Source organism: Amphiura filiformis, chromosome 6 (genome assembly GCF_039555335.1).
Source record: "Amphiura filiformis chromosome 6, Afil_fr2py, whole genome shotgun sequence".
In the NCBI taxonomy this organism is placed as follows: Eukaryota; Metazoa; Echinodermata; class Ophiuroidea; order Amphilepidida; family Amphiuridae; genus Amphiura; species Amphiura filiformis.
Window position 1 is genome coordinate 10063687 of NC_092633.1, and position 21874 is coordinate 10085560.

At 40.0% G+C, this 21874-nt stretch overlaps 1 protein-coding gene across 2 annotated transcripts in view; it reads left to right on the forward strand.

The window, feature by feature from the left end:
* LOC140154948 (mitogen-activated protein kinase kinase kinase 2-like) overlaps positions 1 to 21874 on the forward strand; it is a 141542-nt gene that overhangs the window by 35337 nt on the left and 84331 nt on the right. For both annotated transcript variants that reach the window (XM_072177609.1, XM_072177610.1), the window contains exon 3: positions 19302 to 19362. The gene's annotated coding sequence lies outside the window, so the exon portion shown is untranslated. The remainder of the gene's footprint in view (positions 1 to 19301; positions 19363 to 21874) is intronic.

Sequence of the window (21874 nt, forward strand, 5' to 3'; positions counted from 1 at the left end):
ACTCCACTGAAGACTACGGGTCTCATGGGGTTGATAGTCCGTAGGGTGCGGGACCCTGGATTTTTGATCAGCTCAAAAAGTCCAGCGTGGTCCCGACGCAGACACCACTATTTGTAGGGGCCCAGATCACCCTCACGGAGGGGTTCGCGGTGCTCTCACCCGAGCGGGTGATTTAACATGGTGCGGTGTGCCTGACTCTTGGCCGAGTCTCGGGCAAAACCCGCTGTGGCATGGATGAAGGGGGTAGGCCTAATGGCCAGTATGGTAGACCTCGTACTGTACTGCCGGTTCTACGTTAGGCTTACCCAACTACACCTTCTAGCCTGCTTGCAGGCCCAGTCGTCACCAATATCCCTCGCGGTTCCGCTTGTCGGAGATCGCGCGAGAGGAACTCTGGTGGTGGACCCATCAGCCCAATTTGACCCAGGGTGTCGGGTTTCCTGCACCCCCGGTCTGTCGCGTAGTGACGACCATCGCGTGAAAACGGGGCGGGGGGGTCCACATCCACGGACTCTCCGTCTCGGGCCTATGGGGGCCATAGAGACAGAGTTTCACATCAACCTCCCTCGCTTACGAGGAGGTGATCGTGGAATCACATACCGTTGTCCTGACGGATAACACAACCGTGGTAGCCTACCCCAACAGACAAGGGGACTCCGGGCCACCACGATTGAGCCTGCATGCACGACACCTGATAGGGTGGTGCAAGTTCAGGCAGATTACGATGAGAGCGATACACATCGCGGCGTCCACCAGCATCCTCGCGCACAATCTGTCACGAGGAAGGGTGTCGGGACCAGCAGAATGGTCCCTTGTTCGCAGGTCGCTCAGACGATCTTCAAGGGATGTACCACCCTCGAAAGATCTGTTCGCATCTCATCGCAATCATCCACTGCCGGTGTACTGCTCAAGGGTCGCGACCCCCAAGCATTCACCGTGGACGCTCTGTCCATAGACTGGGGAGGGATGACAGCTTATGCAGTCCCTCCGATCTCACTACTCATGAGGGTGGTGGCCAAGATCGGGTGGGAAGACTGCATTGTCATTCTGCTAGCGGCAAGGCCGCTGGCACTCCCGAGTACCAGATCTACTCCGGATGCCCGGAGCGGAGGTACCCAGTCTATCACTAGAGCACCTGCAGTTAGCTGCATGGCCCTTACCAGGGAACACGCAGCGGAGGGATACTTTTCATCAGAAGCTGTTTTTCTCATCGCCGGGCTAGACGGAAGTCTACCCTCCGTGACGTATAGCCAGAGTCTGGCTCCATACTACGCTTGGTGCAATGAGACAAATAGCTCTCCCGCTAGAGCCTCTGTGCTGCTAGTTCCGGAGTTTCTGACAGAAAAGTTCCAAGCAAGACTTCAGCGGGCCACTAGGGCCAGCTATAAGTCAGCTGTCCTCTCCATTCACCGAGGTTTCGAGACGGGTCGACTATCATAGCCGATGGTTACCTTATTAGTCTACGCCTCGACGGTATGTTCAACGAGTGTCTACCAAAAAGGAAAGTGATCCTCCTAAGGGATCCCAACACAGTCTTAGATTACTTTAAGGGTCACCCTTTTGACCTTCCGTCAAAAGCGACGCTTAAATACGTAACTCTCAAGATGGCTTTCCGGTTTGGCGTTGGCTTCGGGACGGCGGTGCTGAGTTGCACACGGTCTCGAGGTTAGCTTCCGTGTTCACAAACACTGGAGCGTCACTGTTTCGGGCGCTCTGTTCTCGTGACTCACGAACGGGCGCGTGCATACCGACATTCGCCCCTCTCCAATCCCCAGGGTTGGGCAAGGTTCGCTGAAGCCAAAGATAGGCTGGGGTGTCCGATAAGGCGCTGCAGCACTATTTCTTCCGAACACAAGCCTTGCGAGGACTCACGACCGCATTCATCACCCTTACAGAGCCTTTCGGTCCAGCCGCTGTCGCAATGGCTGGTCCAGGTGTTGGTGGGGTCCGGCGGGAACGCGAAGGTTTCGCGTCCCACGACCCACTCGACACGAGCTATCTCATCATCTTGGGTGTACCGGTCGGTTGTCCCTTGAGGAGATCTAGCAGGCGGTGTCCCGGAAGCCACCTTCGCCCTTCTCTACGATACTTCCGCTTACGTTAGTAATCAGAGACGGGCGGGAGGTTTACCGGGACATTGTTCGGGCGATCATAATACGGTGGTGTACGGGTACCAGGTTTTCAGACTATACAGAATACTCAGCATGGTAAGAACCAGTGTCGCTATTCTTAACCACCAAACTTATTAAGTAAGGAGGTTTATGTCTGTGATCGCGTGGTCTTTTTGTTTCCCGACCGTTGGGGAAAATATTTTCTGACCTCGCGAAAACCATCGCTACCGCCTCCCGATCCCTGATCAGATGCTGACCAATCTTGTACCTCCATCCGTCGGTTACTTGCTAGATCGATCTTTCAGATGTTGATGCAAGAAGTATCTTAATCAACATCGAAGCGGTAAGATCGACCGGTGTACTGAGTCTAGTCCCAAACAGAAATGTTTGGTAGACTCATAACCGGTGCGATCTTACCTTTCCGATGTTGATTATCCCGGACCCCGCCACCCCTACAAGTTTGGTCCGGTAGGGGATCCCAAGTCGGATAAGGGATTTCATATGGTGTGACGTCACCTTTTGGGTGAGTCCACCGGGGATCGGGGTTTTTTGTTATTTATTCATTTATGTGGGACAAAATGACTATTGGTTTTTCCGCATCTCGGGATCGATGCACGAAGTATCTTAATCAACATCGGAAAGGTAAGATCGCACCGGTTATGAGTCTACCAAACATTTCTGTTTGGGACTATTTTGTCACAAGAATGATGAGCGTAGTGGTATGGCGAAGCACTCGACGGGAGTGTTGTTTCTGGATGCTGGACCACAATGCAATTCATGCGTACCAATGTATTGGCTTACTAATTGTGCTAATTATTCACTTTTACGCTGAAAATGTTCTTGTTTTCTCACATAGATGCATAAAGGGGACAATATTTGAAATTGTATGTAAGTTTGAAGACAATCCATATCCTAAACTGATAGGGTTACCCCCCTTTATTACCCCCATCATGTTTTTAGACATCTCAAAAATATCTTTTCCTTTGGTGTCTTTTATTTTCCGTATTTCATGAACAAACAGGGGTAACTAACACTAGTATTTTGGCCGCTCCACATTTGTGATGACCTCCCCACATTTTTCAAACCTGCTACGGCCCTGTACTCACTTGAAAGAGCCTGAAACTTAAAAAAATACATACTAGCCGACCCGTGTTCAGACGGTCATATATGTAGGATCCTCGAGGATTGGCGTGCTCGAGGATTGCGATCCCTAAGTCAATCCCCGAGTGTGTGTCCACATGACTTTGTCGTGGCCTGTAATCCTCAAGGTCTGATGACGTCAGTTCGAGAATCATTACAACCGGAAGCTGAATGTGACCTCTGCAGTATCGCGCTAAATAGAACATGTTTTTACCGTGTATAAATGAAGTTATTTAATATTATAACTCGGCAGAACGTAAACAAACCATACCACCAAATCAATTACTGCGATGTCACGATCTGCGAAGAGCATTTTGCTTTTGTTTGTACTTAAATTCATGATGGGAGGGGGGGGGATGATGGAAAGTGGTGATGATGTTCTAGATTTGACATCGATACTGTTGATTGGGAGAAGAGAGTTGTTGAGAAAGAAGAGGCAGAATGAGCGACAATTGCAATATTTAATGTACATCTACCGTAGCTGCAATGGAACTCCACCACCATGCACAGGTCAAGCTCAGTGCTTGAGGATCGCAAAATTTAGCGTTCACACGGCAGTAGAGCTCGAGCACCACTCGGGGAACTTGTGAAATCCCCTAAATTTATAGGGGATAAATTCGGGATAAATTTGGGGAAAAACTTGAGGACTGGAATCCTCGAAAGCGTTCAGACGGCAGATTTCCCCGAGTCTGTACTCGAGCAACGCGGTGCTCGAGGAAATAGCCCTCCATGTGGACAGGACTACTGTATTTTTTATTGTAGACATAGATCTCAAAGTCGAACTTGTTGTGCGCTCATAAATTTAGGCAAATGATGATGATGGCCATGCTATAAGCATTCCTTTGACTTGTTTATTTTAAGAGAGCAAGGAACATTCACCAAGCAAAAACTATTTGCATAAAATTGTTGCACATTACATTAAAAATACATTAGAAATACACAATTTTGAAGGCCAAAAAACGCACCTTGATTTTCGAAAAAAAATAATGCAATTGTGTATTCCTGGTAGCAGCCCTACATTCATTTGTCTGAAAAAATTTGCTGGGCTTAAAACCAGGAGGCTCATTTCTCTTTTGTAAAACAACCACTGCCTGCACACAAGTATACAGTCTACATTACACACCAGTTGATTCAGTTCCTAACGTTTGCAACATTGATAGAGAATTCCCTTTAGCAAGCCTTAAAAAGTGTCAAAGTTAGCAAGTCAAAGATACATGCTAGAGGCTAAAAACAACAAATTGAAAACTTTTAAACAGTCATAGCTTGAAGTAAATTGCAAGCAAAGCAAGCATGCCCTGGCTGTTGACACAATGTAACAATATTCTTGTCATTCATCATCTTGTTAACCATAAGAGGAAACTTGGTGCTATGAAAAAGCAGGTCCAATGAACTCGATATGCTACATGGATTACATCCAAGCTAAATTTGCCGTGTAATGTGTATTCCCTAGCGACCCATAGAGGGAATATCCTGATGAAGGAACTGCGCGCGTTGTTGGCAGCTGCATGAAGCCAGGGTAGAGAGATAACCAGCGAGGATAGGAACTAGGAAGCATGCAGGATAAGCCAAGCAGGAACATGCACATGATCCAGTCAGCAAGCTAGTCTAGAATACTCACTCGCTACTTTTGGCTAGTCACCACTGTGAATTTTAGGGCAGATTTAACAAAAATTTGACAAGTTCATAACCATGAAGCTTGCATGAATTGGACAAATTGCATTTTAATCACTGTAAAGGTGACCATTTATAAGCACAAATTATTAATGACATGTACTTTTAAGCGGTTTCAGTCACATTAAAATAGCAACACATTTTTTTCTAGTAATAATGCTGTGTTGCCCTCAAGTGGGGAAAATAGGATAGTTGGGTCACTCGGTCGGTCAGATTTCTTTCTTTCTTTTTTTGTAACCTTCAGTTTTTAAAAATCCCCACAAATATTAAATAATACTTTTTTCATCAGGAACATTTGTAAATTGACTACTGGATACTTGTTAGATTAATCAATTTGATAAATCAATTTCGATAAAATATTAATTTTAAGTGAAAAACATTTCTTTGAACATGTGTAAAAATAGTCATTCAAAGATTCTTAAAACCAATTCAGTGCTCCATTTTATTTCATTTTAAAAACACTGCAATTACCTACATGTTGAACAACCTTACAGGAGGCCCTTTAACCAGGATTAATTTGGGGGGGCTGATTTTGAAAAAGTGGATTTTTTCCCAAAATTTGGACCTTTTTGGACTGGGGGGGGCAGATTTTTAAAAAGTGTGCATGGTTGCGAAGCAGCTACCAAGCCTGCCAGGGCGAGGTGACTAAAGCGCATGCATTGCCAGCGCTGAACCAGTACTATAGCTAAAATAATAGTTTCTCGATCATGAGAGTATGAATGTACTGCGTGCACTGCGTAATGTCCCAAGTTTAGTGGAATGACACGATAGCGCAATCGATTGTGCACGCACAGGAAATGCAGTGCTACCCAAAGCGTGTGTGGTAGGCGTTGTACGCCGACGCAATTGTCATTGCGTGCCTATTGAGCTCTAATGATCGAGAAACTATTATTATAGCTATACCATTACCCCCGGGCAATTAACCAATAGACCAGAGTAACAATCTTTGAATATCCATGCAAAACGCTCGGTTAGAATAAGGGGTTTTGATGGGGAAGGGGTGGGGCTGCACATTAGGGACAAGATTTAGTCCCCAACAGGGGTAGCGCTAGAACTAAATACTCCAGTGTCCGCAGGGACCCCCGAACTTGCAGGAAATTAAAAAGTATGGGGTCAGGAGTATAGTTAGGTGAGTCCGAGTTGCACAAATGCAGCATAAACAGTATGTCTGAAATAGCGCTAGACTGAAAAACTGGGGGTCTGCAGGGACCCCTGAACTTTCAGAAAATTTAAAAACGGGGGGCCCGAACTCTATTTTGGTGGGTCTGTGACCCCAAAAAGCAACCTAGCGCTACCCCTGGTCCCCAATTGATCACAGGAACCAGGTCAGATGGGATGGGGAGGACATGTACTCAATGGATTAATTGGAAGGATAAAACTCTTGAAAGCAGTAGGGCAAACTGTTAATCATTTGCAATGTTTTTTTTTGCATAAAATACAACTTTTAAAGTATTTTGTTGCTGCATAGATATGAGAAAGTATCCGTCCCATTAACCCTGCCTACACAGAAATCCAAGGTATGACAATCATCCATATCAACTTATCATCATGCGGCGTAATTGGTCTACTGATATCGGCAAGCATACAAATGTAAACTCTCTCTTCCAAGTTTTGTCAGTGATACTTGATCCCTTAGCTTCACCAATTAAAGTGTTCTATCACAGTATGACAACACAAATTTTATAGTAGTATAGTAAGTATACTATCTCATTTATAGGCTGGGGTTGCCAATTTTTGACTATTTTTGAGTCTTCAGGCTAAAGCTGTGAGTTTGCTTGTTTATTTGTTTGCAAGTCATGAACAGAGTTTAAGTTTGTCCAGGCTATATTTCTATGTGAGGAACTTGGCTTTTCTTTAACACTGTTTGTGGAAAAATAGCAGTTCATCTTCATCCATTTTGACCCCTTAACCCTAACCCTACCCGTGGTTTTTTGGCTATCGGAAGGGAAAGAAGGAACGAAAAAGGAGATGAAGAAGAAAGTCACTTGGCACCCCGGGATTCGAACCTCGGACCCCTCGCATGCCACGCAGAAGATCCCCAGCATGTAGCTACACAGGTGACGTTGGCCCAGCCAACGATTCCCTGGGTATATGACTTGGTCTGATTGCGTCATCAAGTCCCGTGGAATGCATGCACGCAGAGTGGTTTTAATAGTGAGCTTTAGTGAGTCCTACAATGTAGTTGGGTTAGGGTTAAAGGTGGTACTACACCTCGGGCAAATGTTGTGCCTATTTTTGCATTTTTCTCAAAAATTATAGCGTATTGGTGACAAGTATACTATAGGGGCAAGGACTTTATTTCAGCACAGACAACAGTTGTGGAGTTACACTCAAAAATGAGGGGAAACCAATATTTGATCAATAAATTAATAACTTCTTGCCTTGAGTTGCTGAATTTCCAGTGCAGTAGTTGTAGTCCTTGCCCCTATAATATATTATATAAACATATCTTACTTGTCACCAACACGCTATAATTTTTGAGAAAAATGCAAAAATAGGCACAAAATTGGCCAGGGTGTACATTTTTGTAGTACCACCTTAACTTCAAGTGCAACTTGCATTTATGTTACACTTGCCCAATTAAAAAATAAGATACCGGTACCATTTAATGGTATAATGCGCTTCATACAAAAGGCATATTGATTCTTGTGTGCTTTGCTCTACTCAATTAATCTGTTTATAACATGCATAGAGCACTTCCTAAATGCCACAAATACCACCTTATTAGAAAAACAAACAAAAGCCAAGGATACCTATCTTCTGCCCCCTCCCCCCAAAAACCCTCATCATATGCACCTTCACTACCAAAATTAACACCAACAACAAAACCTTGCACATAATTTGTCAAGCAACCTATTTTTCCTCAGCTCTTGCTTTTGCAACACAAGATTTATTAGGGCCTATAGAATTCATAAGTTGTTTTGCATATAATATAATTTGTATCAAATTCAATGTAGACATATGAATCTTCATATTTTATTCTCTCTTTCTTTCACCATAATATACATTTTCAACTGATTTGGCAAATGCTACTATCATTGCAAGTATACACATTTACTCGTACAAGTAAATGCACCGATCTCACCTTGCAAATATTTGAAACGTGAATATGTTATTATACCCAGGGCATTAAATAGCTGGTCTTGTTTCATCATCGCTAAAAATAACGTCTGCACACATGAAACTACTCCATTATTCTATTATAACAAGAATTGCTGGCAGCACCGGCAGTGGGAGTGGGAGATCCCCATTATTGTCTATACACAATACAGCTGCACAGCATCTGGCAACTTGCTGTCATTTCCATGTGATCCCCGATTTAGTCAACTTGTCATTATATCAATTGGCTTAGAAAATAGCTTTAGCAGTTATTATAATAATACTCTACCATTTGACAAATGACTGCAGCAGGTTGATGATCCATCAGCTGTAGAAGGATATCTGTCTGTCAGTGAACTTGGCTTTAGTGGAAGTTCATGGGTATTTAAAAATTAAATAAATAAATGTAGACATTTATATAGCGCTTTATGCCGTAAACAGCCTCTAAGCGCTTTACATTTATTCCGCCGTCATTAGAATATGTCGGAACCACGTTTGCAGCCTACAAGTGGCGCAGGGTCCATCAGTACAACGACTGTGACTACCCGGAACAGCTTCCCATTGCACCTGGGTGCAACAGACCTTGAGGGTTTTATCTCATCAATAGGATTTTGCCATGTCATACATGGAGATCACTTAGTCGTGTAATACAGACGGACATCTTCATGTCCACTCTATGATGATAAGGATAGCTTAACTTAACCCCAATTTCAATTAATTAATTAAATGTTAAAACCCCTGTTTGGAATATATATGACACATTATGTTGGTATTTGAAATTTCTAAGTCAATATTTACTTTTTTTTTCTTTATACCAGGGTTTTTAGAATTTCAAACTATTCATTCCTTACAATATTTCCTCTTCTGTTTTAGAAAGCACAATATTTTGTGTCTGATTCTGAATCCTGTAAAAAAGTAGTTTCAACCTTGACATATTGCCACTCTGACTCCAACAAAACATTGAAGATGATGATGGACCAGCAACTCTCATAATTTATGCATGCAAACAATGTGAAAAATTATTCACCCATAAAAACCTGAAATGAAACAAACTATACATGTTTCAAGCTTAATTTCCATGTATTGTAATGTTGCCAAAAATGCAAGAACCCCGTGTAAACACCTAAAAAAGGAGTCTCACTTATTTGGGTGGTCATAACTTCGATTATAATTGAATTAAAAGCAAGAAAAGTAATATAAGCGTGTGGGGAATTTTGTCAACGACAGTATGATATCGCTTGATTCACTCATAAAAACAAAAAAAAATTAACAATTATTTATGAACTTTGGTGCAATTTGAAAAGTCTAACAACAGATTAGGCGATGTGAAATTGCATTTAGCGTAACATGTTCCACTCACTTGAAATGTGTGGTGGTCAACGTGTGTCATTCATTGATCAGTAAGAACCAGGGCTGACCCCCGGGAGCTAACCATGGTCTGTTCAAAGTGGAGGGCACCATGCACGGCTGATACCAATTCAAACATCCTCAGTAAATGACGCTGCAACTTTTCGAATCGCGCCAAAATCATTCAATCATGAATTCTTGATCATTTCAATTTCAATTTAAATGTTTACACAAAATTCGGTATCTTGCTGTAGGTAAATAAAAATTTCCTATAAATTTTATTGCTTTTAATTTATTGTGCTCAAAATTATGACCACTGAAACAAATGGAAATTGTCTTTTTTGAGTTGTTTTTAATGGCCTAGGAGCTGGAGCTGCATGGTTTTAGCATTGATTTTCAAATAGTACAATCATGTCCTAGTTAGAGTTTTCCCTAGCTGCTCATAGCTGCCATTAAGTACAGTGCTAATTTCCTGATGGTAAATAACATGTATCCTGTTTGAGACTTCAGCTCTATGAACATGAAGATGAGTGAGGCACCAAGTATGGTAAAACCAACTGATTCCTAAAGCCCAACATTTGTCTACTTTGCGTGATGCTTTATCATTGCATCATTGAACGATGAAACTGAAATTTTTTGTCATCATGAGAGTGGCATTGCTGTATTGTTGCATTCTTCTAGGTCACGCCCCCCTGTGATTCTGCCTACCAGAAATTTAGAGGGGCCTATAGCACTGTGATATCGCAGCCAAGTTGAACAAATTTCAACTCTCTGTAATTGGATAAAAAGAATCCAAAATTGATGCTCACAAAGATTCTTGCAGGTGGGTTCATTGCATGGTATTCGCAATACTTTTTGCAAAAATCAGTGCTCATTGATTGTGGCATTTTGAGCAAAAACTTCTTACCTTGTTCAATCAATTTCTTGATAATTAATATGAGAGACCTCTGTGTTTGTGTTCTTTGAGTTTTCTCCCTCAAGAAGCAGGCATGAGATTTTCCAGTCAAATCACTGGAACCAGTCTTTGGTGATGTCAAAATTTCAAGTTTATTTATTTTCAGCCCATTTTCAGGTGTTTTTGTCCAATTTTACTCACTTTTCCAGACTTTTATATGAATATTTATTCTCATGCCTGAAGAAGGTAGTAAACTAGTGTGTTTGCAGATTTCATCACTTATTGATGTTAAGCATGTATCAGACATATTGCTATATATTCATACTTGATGAGTGGCATGTAAGGTGTCAAAAAAGTAGGCCAGACTTCCTCAATATTGAAGTACTGTTTCAAATATGTGTGAGCCAAAATGTGCCACTATCTACACATGATGAAGGCAGAGCAAGCAAACTAAGTTGAACCATCCTTTGGCATTAGGGCCAAAAAAGTTTTTTAGTCTTTCAGTGTGGCCATGCAACTTAGGTTGCATGGCCACACTGAAACGCAACCTCTCTGGATAGTATACTACCGTACTGACGCGAGTATAGTCCAACCTTCGAGTAAAGTCCCACCCCCATAATCTATTAATGATTTCAAAATGCATTCAAATTCAATGCATTTTGAAATCATTAATAGACTATGACATGAATACAAATTATCAATTTTCATATTAAAAATACAAAATATCTTGAATTTTTTTTTTTTTTTCTTTAGGTCAACCATGAATGATTCTAGCATTTAGGTCTAGGTCTAGGGACACTACAAAACCGAAAAAATAAAAAACTTAAAAAAAAAAATACAAAAAAATGTTTTTTTTGTTTTTTTGAAATTGAGTATAGTCCCACCCCCAATTTTGAAAAATGTTCACCCAAAACGGGTGGGACTATACTCAAGGCCAGTACTGGTAATAGCAACAGAGCCCGAACGTACATGTAGTGCTAGGCTTTTTGGTGCTGGGAAAGGAAAGAAGGAAGTTTTAAACAGAAGCTGTTTGTTTCCCTCAGGATTCGAACCCCAGACTCCTTGCCAAGCATGCCATTAGAGATCGGTAGCCATGGGTGTTTCGCTGACCCGGTCAACGAAACCGTACATATGACTTTGATGATTGCATCATTATATCAAGTGGGATGCATGCATGCACAGTGACTTGGCTTTTAAAGATTTTTTATTAGATTTAATAGCGTTAGGGTTAATATTTTGGATTGAAAGCTGCCTTTGTGTAAAGCAAAAAGAAAATTGCTCAAATGTGGGCTAGTTCACCTTAGACAGAATGTATGGAAACTTTCCAGGCTATAAATATTTTATTGGTTTTGTAGCCAGTATTTGTGCTAACTTAGTTATTTGCAATATGCTGTCTAGTACTTATGTGCTTGTCACAAGGCAAATTTCAGTCTAATCTACTGGAACATTACCACTTCCAATATGATTAGCGGGATGATAAATGCGTATCGGAATCAGACTTGCATAGCAATCTCTGTCACAGTCTTGGTGCTTCACGCTATTGCATTATGTCGGCAATTATCCTTTGCCATCGGTGTAGACTTTCCAGGAGGTATAGATGAATATTGAACTAGAAGCCAGACATTATTGTAACATTGCATTTTCCATATTTATAGGGGAAACTAAATTTTGCTCATAATCAGGGGTGATTATGGCATAATTTTACCCCAAGAATGCCAAAATTTTCCTGTAATGAGCTACATGGATTCCAGGTTTTTCTTCAGGCATGACCCTCTCACAAAATCCAGATTTCATTGTCCTTTAATTGTCTGGTTACATAAATCAATGATCCTTCAAATAAGTGTAAATTTGAACTTGAAGTCTATGTTTGTTTGCATTTTTTTGCCAATATCAAAATGCACAAAATGTACATTATGGTCATAGAACTTGAAATTTGTGTAAATTTGTTTGAACTTCAGTAGCTGCACTTGTCCATAGGAAGAGGGTTAAGAAATTAGGACACATTTTTTAATGTCATTGTAAGTTAGTTGTTATTCTTGTTCTCTGCGCACGTATGGGCAACAGGAAATGGGAGATTTCATGGCTCGTTTGTCATGTTTGTTTAAGGATGAAACTGAGCTGAATTTGGTGGAAAGGAAGATGGCTGTGAGATAGGGTAAGAGATGTATGAAACGCTATGTAGCATTGGTTAACATGCTTGTGGCATACACAAATATAGAGAAGGAAATAGTTGACGTACATTTCCCGTTGTGATTCCGTATGGAAAAAGGGTAATTTGCAAGAGACTGAAATTAGAAATAAGATTCGAGCGAATGTTCGAAAATAAGATGAAATTTTCAGGTCAGAAAGTTTGCTGATTTGTAGTTTGTGTAGGTAGATACTTGAAGTATACTGGGTCATACATGTAATGGTTCAAAGAATAATAATTATTTTCAACATGAAAAACTGCACAAACCTATAATTTTTTTAATGATTTAGGCTCCCCTTTTAATAGTTTCCTCCACCTGGGCCATCCTAATTTCACCACTTGAGGCCCCATCACTCCTCCAAAAAGCAAGGGTGTTATAAGTATTCATAAAACTCTGTGCTCAATCTAGCATATTTGGCTCAATTGAAGTAAATATTAAACTACCTGCAATGTTGGAAAAATAGTCTTGGAACGCTTTCATGTAAAGAACGGAAAACTCGCCCCCTTCTCCCCCGTGCAATGTTGAGAAATGCCAATGTCTGCAGCAGTTCCCCAATGTGTTCTAACATTGATGGGAAGAGGGGAAGGGTAAATCATTGTTGTGTATGTCATATTTGTTCACAAATACATCATTTCCATGATAACAAACACAGAATTTTGTCATTTCTACAGCGTGTGCCAAGTGTTCCAAGTACTTTTTTTCCAAGATTGTAGGTACCGGTGCTTTAGGCAAGTCTTCTAAAGAGCGCTATTATTGTATGTTTGCTTTCCTCTTTGAAATCGGTTGAAAAGTTGTAAAATGTGGGGAAAAATGCTGAAAAAAGTTGGAAGGTATAACACAGCCAAACAGGTTGGTCAAGTCATATCAAATTAAAGTCAGATATTACATGACCCATACAAATAACAGTTAACTCTATTGCTGCATACTTTTTGTATGTAAACTTGATTCTCTTTTCATAGATTTTTACGCTCTGTTGCCTTTTGTTGACTGGAGAATGAAGACATTTGACTGAAAAATGGAAATCAAATCACCTGTGATAAGTGGTCAAGGTTATGCCTTTGCTTCTGCCAAACCTTAGGGTTGCACCATTAAGATTTCCAGGGGGCATTGAAGTTTAAAAAAAAAAAGCTTTGCCCTAGTAGTGACTCAAAACAAAACAAGAATTACTCCACTGATGAGTAAAAAATAACTCCTGTCCAACTTTTGATAGCAATGCTATAAAATACAACAATTTTGTGCTGGCAAAATATATCCTCACAGTCCAAACTTCCATGCCCCGTTAAAAATCTAATGGTGCACCCCTTAGAGCTTGTATGTCCCTGCAAGCTTCTATACAATCATATTTTCATAATAAATAGGATCTATGATACAACGTTGTGAACGCACCAGTGAAAGTGGTTGCAAATTCTTTTGTTTGAATCGCAAAGAATTTTAGCTACACTTTGAAGCAGGTTCAACACAAACCCATGAAAAAGACCCCAATGAGTTGGCGGAGGACATTTTGACAAAATAAGCACATCACCACAAGAGCGCTTCAGGGGTATATATTTTTAAAAGAAGTGCTTATTTTTTCCATCCTCTTTATTTTCAAGAGAGATTTATATTTCCATAATTTGACATGTTCTTCAGTGGGTAAAAGAGCTTTTTTACTCCAAAAGTACCTTTCCATACCAAAATATAGGGATTTTCAAGTTTACCTTGGGCTCTGGGGGCTTTTTACTTTTTATGCGGTACTTTAGAGAAAGAACTTGGGGAAATCTGCTGTGTGAACTGTCAAGATTAAGGATCCCAATCCCTAAGTTTGTCCCCAAATTTTTCCCCACAAAATTTTTTTTTGGATTTTGCGATTTCCCTGAGTGATCCTCTAGTGGTCGTTCTGTGATTCTCCAGTGCTGAGCTTAACCTATGACCTTAGTTAAATTATATTTAATATGGTTCAATTCTATGCACCACTGAGATGGGTCACAGCCACAGAATTACATTAGAGAAGGAGAACCGGGACTCCCTATACCGCCATGTACAATCGCGCCATCAGCTATGGGGAGAAAATTAGGGGTATTCGGGTCCTCGCCGACGGTGTGCGGGGACGAACGAAAACAATTCTGCATCTCATCTGAAGCGTCTTGGAGCATCAAGTGCGTCTCTCAAATGCGATTTTTACCAATGTGAGTGTTCAGAAGACTGGTATCCATAGAGGATCTTGTGATGGGCCAGATGAGTGAGCTTCCTTTAATAGTCCAGGCAAACTAATTGATTTTTTAGGTAAAGGTCAAACAAATTGCAACAGAATTTTTTTCACCACAATGCATTTCTATAATGTCCCTAGAATGACATACTAAAAGTCCCTAAATATCCAAGTGGTGGAAATATGCCTAATTTGCATAAATCCAAAATGGCCGCCAATTCACAGATTTTTCACCTTATTTTGAATTTAACACTCATCTTATATAACTTTTCAGGTATTTTAGATGCCTAAAATGCTTATTCCAGAATGGATACTCAATACATGTTTCACAAGTTTGCCTAACGTCTCAATAAGGGTGCCTTAATTTGCATCAATCCAAAATGGCTGCCAATTTTGGGACATTTTATATTGATTTGGCCAGCATTCCCAGTTTACACAACGTTTGTGTTAATTTAAATACCTGAAGTGCATTTATTAGGATTAGTAATTTCTATGTATGTTTCACAAGTGTGCAACATGCCTTAATATGTGTACCCTAATTTGCATAAATCCATAATGGCCGCCATTTGTAGTACTTTTTCTAATTCTATTAGCTGATATCATCAGGCATTGCTCAACTTAACTTGAGGATTCCAGTCTTCAATAGAGACATGTTGGCGTGCAGTCAAGAATTAATTTTGGAATCGCATTTCTTATGTACGCCGATACTCAAGAATTTTATGACCATCTGAACACGCCTATGGAGTTATTCCGCTTGAGCTGAATGATGCCTAAATGATTGGCTAATGAAACTCACACAATTGTTCTTCATTAAGTGTAGGAACACTTTGTGGTAGCCCATGATGTGCACTTTGAAATTATAAAAGGGCAGGAAACCTTGTCATATAAATAAAAAAGAACAAAAAATCTCACAAAAGTGACAAAACTATAAAAATAAATAATCATAATAATAGTGAAAAGAAGAAAATTCACACATGGTGAGACCTAGACCAGCAGTCTCCAAACTATGGGTTGGTATTTTGGGGTCACAAGCCCTTTGTAAATGGGTTGGAATATTACCGGCAACATATTAACTTGTTAGAAAGGATTTTATTTTATTTTTGAACATCAATCATTGAGCGGGACATAAAAGAAATCTGCATAAGAGGTTCGGACAATAGCAATATTAGATTTCAATCAGGTAACCCAGTCATTTAAGTTGACATCAGTCTTGGAAGAATCCTTGTGTAAAGTGACTTAGCAGTTGATTTCTATTTATGATCTTTGAATGATCAATTTTACAGTAGCTGTATAACAGTACATTACTCTTTTGTAATGGTTGACTCCCGTACACAGTTAATGAGTGACATAGGCAAGGCTTTGAGTTACTTTATGAGTGTCAAATGAAGCTTTGACCCGGTTTGATGCGCAAGCAGCCAATCTTATCACGGCTCTCTTGTTATGATTGTTTGACGATTGAATAGCCAATCTGGACCCATTTCCGTATCCACGCATGGTACACGCACCATTGGCAAGAAAGAGCTGATCGCCGGTATTTCATTGCATCGCATGTCAGTTTGATGCGAATATTTGACTATTTCCTTCAGTTTTTTTGATGAGATTTTTAAGATTTACGTAAATATTTATTCTCTATAACAAATTATGTGAACGTGAACTCGAACACTGTACGATAGTTACGAAATTTGTATTTTTGCTCTCGTGTTTGGAGCTTAAGCTTATGTGATTCACACATCGCCCTACCCTAAGATTTCCATTGACAGTCCTGACCTGGAAGTTGTTTGCAAAATAAGGTCAATAATGCTAACTCGTTCACTGATTGGTCTGCTAATTTAATTTTAATATATGTACGATGGAGATGTAGACATATTATTTCATGGAAAGTATATTGCGTAAACTAGCTTGATTATGTTTTAAAATTCACTTGCGTCCTCACAGACGCAGGGCATTGATGCAGCTTGTTGAACAGTGTGTCCAACAGTAGAAAATCGCGTCCTGGACGCACAGACGCACCTTAGCGGGAGCCTTGGATACTGGTTTATAAAATCACACTATTTATGTAGATGTAGATCACAGTAGAGTATGATTGGAGTTCACTTCTAAAAGGTTATTACAATTTACAGTCAGCAATAAGCCTTTCTATCTTATGGTGTCAAAATGGGGACACCAGTTTGGTTTGAAAGAAAAACAGTTGTCATTTATTATGCAAATATTGTGGTAATTGGGCTGTTACCTAAACAGAGTGGTGGTTCTAAAATTTGTGTCAGAAAAGACAATTTACCAATTGTTGCAACAATAAGGTGAAAAGAGTTAAAGTTCTTAAAAAGTGCACTTTTTTGATGAACTTTTAACCACACTTTGCAAAAAAATAGGTGAGCTTTGTGCATAGAAAGTGACAGGACTGCAGGCTATGATAATTGGTTATTCATTGGTCGGAATTTACAGACACAATCTGGACACGCTTGGAAGAGAGTGGACAATAGTGGTTGCCAATGTGTGGACAATAATGATAGCCCATGTGAGGTCAAGAAAAGGTGCTTGGAAGTGTTTCATCACCTGTGACTTAGGCATAGATTGTGACAATCTGTGCTCGAAGTTGTTACTATCCTGTAGATTGACAAATCCTTACTAAGGATGGAGCTGGTAGATCTTTACCATTAATTAATGGTAATTACAACAAGGAATTAGGAAATGAAGACTTGTTGCAGTGGTTTATCAAGACTTGGTCAGATTTCTCAGAAAGCTGAATTTGACAATATGCTGGTAAGACATGAAACTTGTCTCACACATCTTGTGGTGCAGCTGTAACTAAGTGCTATGTTTTTTTGTCATCTTACCTGTTTTATTATGTCTCACGTACAACCAGCCACCAGTTACAAAGGAAACACTACGATGGATGATGAAATGAAAGATCATGACTTGACTCATTAAATGAGTGAAAAGGAATTGATATGAGTTGAAGTAAAAGGATTACTCTCTTGAAGTGATTTTGTAATTGCTGATGCTAAACCAAGAACAGGAATAATCATGCTGGAAAATCAAAGTCTGCATTCACTATGGAAGAGTGAAAACAGGACGGCAACACTTTCATCGCGGTCGTGATATATATCATGGCAGTACATTTCAATTTCATCGTGTTCCCGCCAACCTCGTAAAAACCTAGCTTAGTTTTCATTGATAGACTTTGATATGTAGCTGTGTGAAAATACAAATACTCAAGCAATCACAAAACTGAACTGTTAAAATCCTGAATATTAAACATACCGGAATGAAAGGTAAATGGTATTTAAGCACTGACATTCATTTGGCTGTATGTACATGTAGTTACGCATGGAACATACAAATTTGGTACAAATGAATGCTCTATGATGGATTTGAACACTGTTAACCTGTCAAAGACCTACTACAATAAGTATTTACCAGCAGACTACTAGTATTAATGAAATGCACCATTAATTTTCATCTATTTATAAAGTGAAAGGACTCATTAACTAATGAGGTGTAATAATAATAATATTAGAAGGTAATAATTAGCTGGAAAGCATTACAACCATTGTTCAGTGAGACATGATTTCCATGATTTTTCCTGTCAATCACAGTGCATATAGTAAACCTTGAGTGTCTATTTCGGTCTGAATAGGATTCTTATTTAGTTATTATACAAGTGTTGGTTTTCTAGCAATTTCTCAGAAATACATTAATAAAAATTAACTTGATGTCCTTGCTATGTCTTGAAATTATCATGAGACTATACAATAGTAACAGCAAATCAAAATATGATTTTCTTGAAATAAAAATAGCTCAGCCGCACAAATCTGCACGTAACCGATAATTCCATGGATAATGTGTCATTTTGCGCAGTTGTGGATTCTCCTGAGCCCTAAGTATTTTCCAGCAGGGACATGAAATCACCTGTCGGTGGATGATTCTACATGTACCTGTAAGTACATGTCAGTAATCCATGCACTACTGATATAATGCATCTACTGAAGATGACAGCACTAGTTATGATTTCAAATCAAAAAGTGTTAAAATTGAATACATATTATTTGCAAACACTTTGTAAACATGCATCTTACAATATGTACCTAAGGGTTTGCTATAAAAGGTGAATGTCGGATGAATTTGATATACAAATGTTAATAGTACATAATCAAGTAGTGGTGTACATATTTTATAGCCATACATGTACTCAAATGCTTTAGTAGTATCCACTCAAAATATATGTAAACATAGCAACAACAAGTGTTAGCTTCTGGCTTGAACTAAATGTTGGCCAAGCAGCTGTGTATTTTGGCATCTAGTACATCAGATGATGAAATCTGTGATAATTTGTGATCTAGCTGCGAACTTGAGCGCTTGAATTCAGTGAAATCTGAATTCAATATGATTTCAAAATAAAACATTGGTTAAAATGACTTTATGTTTTGACATCAAAAAAAGGCTTTGATAAGTTGATGACACTCATGTGAGTTGATGAAGAGTTTTTTCATATAGAAGAGGGCTGTTCAATTCTCTTTGGGCTGTTGGGAGCTGTTTGATCAGGTAATACTATAATTATTTGTGATGCTCTTCCAGAGCGCATAAATAGAGCTACTTAGTAAATTCTTGTTGTGTAATAAAATGATGTTAATTTTTTTTTCACTTTTTTCCCCCTTCCTCCTCAGATAAAGACGCGGTGATTAAGGAAATTACCAGCGGCTAGCGGCCCTGAAGAATAGCAAGGCAGTAAGTATGAAATACAAAGATATACATGTTCTGTTACAGCTCTTTCGCAAATTGCGGATGTGTGCACTCTGAAAGGGCTGTCTTTCGGAAGTCAATTTGTACCTAAATTTCTTCCTACAAGATGATATGCGTAATTGCATTTTGTATTTCATAGAAGATGGATTAACCTTTGAGCTGTATCTATTGTTATGCAATTTGCTTATTAACATGTTGGAAGGAATTTCGGTACAAAGTGACTGCTGGTAGAGAAACCTAGGATCTAAGGATTCAGCATTACTTGTTCAACCTGGGGGAAATGGATGGGATTTCAAATACATTTATGCTGTTTATACTGAAAATACAGATCCCCTGTTCCATTCCTCCATTTTATTTCCCCACCTGGCATAAAAGTTTTGCCCAGTTTCTTACAAACTATAAAATGACGTGGCAGTGACGTCAACGTGCAGAGGCAGCTGTTTCGCGGGCATCTATGCGGCGTGTTTAAACACTAGGCATGTTTAAACACTAGCGATTTGAAGCTGCGCCCAATGATATGTGCACTGGTGTAACTGCCACATCAGGATGAAAAATATAGATGTAATTCCTCCTCTCATGCTTCATTTTGATAAATACCATGAGGAGAAGTCTGAATTTAATCTACTGATCATACCCATTTAAAATCAGACTTTTTTCGCAAACATTCTACATCGGCAAAACAAGAAGGGACACGAATTCTGATGTAGAATGAAAAATCTTGAATGGGATAACATAGACATTTGAGGGTAATCTGTTCTTCAAAGAAGGCATTTTAACCAAAGATATTTTAAACCAAAAAGGACTAAAAAAAGTGTCAGCAGGGCTGGTAAAAAAATACTTACTTCCTGTGAAGATAAGCAAATTTCACTCAAAGATAGTACTTAATATTTCCTATAGACAAATCCGGTGAGCCCAGTGATGGTCAGGATCAGTCGGCCATAGCTAGGGGCCATCCGCGCCAAACTAGCTTAGTTCGTTTGGATTGCGATCCAAGACGCCCACTATCGTGAGCGCATCGGAGCGTGTAGCACTTGCGTCGCGTCACGGGAACGGTAAACGCGCGTAAACATGCATACTGACGTCGCGTAAAGGCATGGATGGCCCCCAGCTATGGCCGCCATTGAGGTGTAGGAATGTGGCTCGTCGGATTCGTCTATAATTTCTTATTATTTCATATACATTTTTCCTGGAATGAGCTTCCTGGGTTCCATATTTTCCCAGGCCTCATTCCATCTACAGAGAGAATACACCTGTACACCTATCACAGTCAGTTTCAAATAGAGTAGGGTATGGTGTTTTTGTAACTCAGTGACTTGGATTTATAACCAATTATCATAGCATGCAGTCCTGTCATTTTTTATGCACAAAGCTCACCTATTTTTGTAAAGTGTGTTTTCAAGTGCATCAGCAATTTGTGAAAGGACGCTAAAAGTAGAAATCTGTTGTTATGACTAACGTGTCGCCCCTTATTGGAATTTGTAGTTTTTCTGTTACTTCTGGTAATATCATGTCTTTGGCGTAGTGTCCTGGGTAAGTGTACATGTGCACAAGATTCCTGAAGGGAATTGATGCTTCTGTCACACTACACCGAATAGGTCTTCCGTACAAGAAACGGATGGTATTTTAGTAAATCCGTTGTTGTTCGTCCATGATCGCTTTATGTTCTTTTTATGTCCTGCTACCATCCGCCAAATGCGTTTCGTGTTAGGTGATGTTCGTTAAGTCCGGCGGCAAGTTTTGTGCATGCACAAAACTTGAACGGAGTGTACCGAATACACATGTTCGGTATTTATCCGATGTGTGTTCGTATGGTGCTGCATATTGCCGGAGTTTGTTCGCTCTCCTTTCGCTCATGTTCGTTCTTTGTTCGCTGCACTCGCCCGTGTTCGCTTGTAAATACGCTCCTGTGAGGCCTTCACCACCGGATAGCATATTTTTGCATTCGGTGATGTACGCTGACCAAGAACGTGTTAGTGTCACACTACACAGGATCGGTCTTCCGTATAAGAAACGGATGGTATTTTAGCAAATCCGTTAGTGTTCGTCAATGTTCGCTTTATGTTCTTCATATGTCCTGCTATTATCCGCCAAATGCGTTTCGTGTTAGGTGATGTTTGTTTAGTCCGTCGACATACGTTTCAAGTTTTGTGCATGCACAAAACTTGAAACGGAGTGTGCCGAATACACATGTTCGGAAGCTGTCCGATGTGTGTTCGTACTGTTCTGTATATATACCCTGGGTTTGTTCGTTATTCTTTCGCTTATATACCGCAGGTGTTTGCAAGGTTTCGCAGGCGCTTGTGCCGGATGTAGGCCTATGGCGAACATGTGCATCGATCATGGGGGGGGCTTTCTGAAGGGTGTGTGACGCAATATCATATTTCCCCCAGTACTTTAGTGACTGGCAAGTAGAAAAAGGGGAAAGGAGAAAAAAAGAAAAGAAAGTGAGAAAAATTGAAGAGAGAAGAGAAGAGAAAAGTTAAATTGCACGTAATTT